The sequence below is a fragment of the Puma concolor genome, chromosome C2 (assembly GCF_028749965.1).
Source record: "Puma concolor isolate L17-30 chromosome C2, mPumCon1.1.hap2, whole genome shotgun sequence".
In the NCBI taxonomy this organism is placed as follows: Eukaryota; Metazoa; Chordata; class Mammalia; order Carnivora; family Felidae; genus Puma; species Puma concolor.
Window position 1 is genome coordinate 143,482,944 of NC_141675.1, and position 2,517 is coordinate 143,485,460.

General features: G+C 34.9%; 1 non-coding gene across 1 annotated transcript; it reads left to right on the plus strand.

The window, feature by feature from the left end:
* The first annotated feature begins 872 nt into the window (after window positions 1-872).
* Window positions 873-1,006, plus strand: LOC112850648 (U4 spliceosomal RNA). The gene has a single exon (XR_003222732.1). It is a non-coding gene; the product is annotated as a U4 spliceosomal RNA (small nuclear RNA).
* Window positions 1,007-2,517: the final 1,511 nt, after the last annotated feature.

Sequence of the window (2,517 nt, forward strand, 5' to 3'; positions counted from 1 at the left end):
GTGGTATTTACATTTGGTAGAATATTACTCAGCTTTACAACAGGAGAAAAGTTTGCCATTTACAACAACATGATTCAACCTAGGGGACATTTTGCTGAGTGAAATAAGCCAAACACAAGAAGACAACTACTGTATGATCTCACCTATATGTGGAATCTAAAAAAAAGTCAAACTCATAAAAACAAGACTGTGGAGTGGTAGTTACTGGGCACTGGAGAGAAGAGGAAATGAAAGATGTTACTCAAAGGGTACAAAGTTTTAGTTATACAAGAAAATTAATTCTGGTTATCTGTTGTGCAGTACAGTGACTATAATTAGTAATACTGTATTGCATATTTGAAACTTGTCTTTGTCATTTTCATTTTATTTTGTATGGCTTCTTCTAGCTATATACTATTTTTCTGGATATAGTTTCTGGTGTTATGGTTTCTATGACTTTATTTCCTACAATTCTTCAATATTTTACTTCAATTTCTTTTTTTTCAAGTTTTTATTTAAATTCCAGTTAGTTAACATACAGTGTAATAATAGTTTCGGGTGTAAAGTATAGTGATTCAACACTTCCATACAATACCCAGTGCTTATCACAAGTGCCATCTTTAATCCGCATTATCTATTTAACCTCCCCACCCCCACCCATCTCCCCTCTGGTAACCATCAGTTTGCTCTTTATAGTTAAGAGTCTGTGGTTTGCCTCCCTCTCTTTTTATCCCCTTGGTTCATTTATTTTGTCTCTTAAATTCCACATACGAGTGAAATCATATGGTATTTGTGTTTCTCTGGTTTCTTTTGCTTAGCATAATACTTTCTAGCTCCATCCATGTCATGGCAAATGGCAAGATTTCATTGTTTTTCATATCTGAGTAAAATTCAGCTTTGCGCAGTGGCAGTATCGTAGCCAATGAAGTTTATACGAGGCGCGATTATTGTTAATTGAAAACTTTTCCCGTATCTGAGTAAAATTCACGTTTATATTCACATATATATATATATTCATATATATATGAATATATATATGTCACATCTTTCTTATCCATTCATCAGCCAATGGACACTTCGGCTGTTTCCACATTTGGCTGTTGTAGATAATGCCGCTATAAACATTGGGGTGCGTGTATCCTTTTGAACTGCTAGATCATAGGGTAGTTCTATTTTTAACTTTTTCAGGTACCTCCATACTATTTTCCAGAGTGGTTGCACCAGTTTGCATTCCCACCAACAGAGCAAGAGAGTTCTCCTTTTTCCACATCCTTTCCAGTACCTGTTGTTTCTTGTGTGGTTGATTTTAGCCATTCTGACAGGTGTGTGCTGATATCTCATAATTTTGATTTATATTTTCCTGAATATCAGTGATGTCGAGCATCTTTTCATGTGTCTGTTGGCCATCTATACATCTTCTTGGTAAAATGTCTATTCATGTCTTCTGCCCATTTTCTAATTGGATTATTCATTTTTTGGGGTTTTGGGTTTATACGTTCTTTATATAGTCTGGGTACTAACACTTAATCATATATGTCATTGCAAATATCATCTCCATAGGTTGCCTTTTAGCTTTGTTGGTTGCTTCCTTCACTATGCAGAAGTTTTTTTGGGGTTTTTGTTTTTTGTTTTTTTTATAAAGTCCCAATAGTTTATTTTTGCTTCTGTTTCCTTGCTTCAGGAGACTCAGCTAGAGAGAACCTGCTACAGGTGAGGTCAAGGAGGTTACTGCCATATTCTCCTCTAGGATTTTTGTGGTTTCAAGTCTCACATTTAGGTTTTTCATCCATTTTGAGTTTATGTTTTTGTTTGCGGTAAGAAAGTCGTCCAGTTTCATTCTTTTGCATGTTGTTGTCCAGTTCTCCCAACATCACTTGTTAAAGAGACTGTTATTTTCTCACTGGATATTCTTTGTCAAAGATGAATTGACCATGACCCAGTATGGGTACCTTTCTAGGTTTTCTGTTCTGTTCCAGTGATCTATGTGTCTGTTTTTATGCCAGAACCATGTTGTTTTGACCACTACAGTTTTATAATATAATTTGCCTCCTTTGCTTCTTTTGTTCAAGGTTGCTTTGACTATTCAGGGTCTTTTATGGTTCCATACAAATTTTAGGATTGTTTGTTCTGACTCTGTGAAAAATGCTGAGGGTATTTTATAGGGATTGCATTAAATGTGTAGATTGCTTTGGGTAGTATAGCATTTTAACGCTATTTGTTCTTCTAATCCATGAGCACGGGATATCCTTCGATTTCTTTGTGTTTTCAGTTTCTTTAATTAGTGTTTTGTAGTTTTCAGAGTACAGGTTTTCACCTCTTTGGTAGGTTTATTCCTAGGTATCTTTTTGGTTTTGGTGCAATAGTAAATGGGATTGATTCCTTAATTTCTCTTTCTGCCACTTCATTATTAGTATACAGAAATTCAAAGGTTGGTTTTGTATCCTGCGACTTTACTAAATTTGTGTATCAGTTCTAGTACGGTTTTTTTTTGATGGAGTCTTTCAGATTTTCTATATAGAGTATCACGTCATTTGCAAA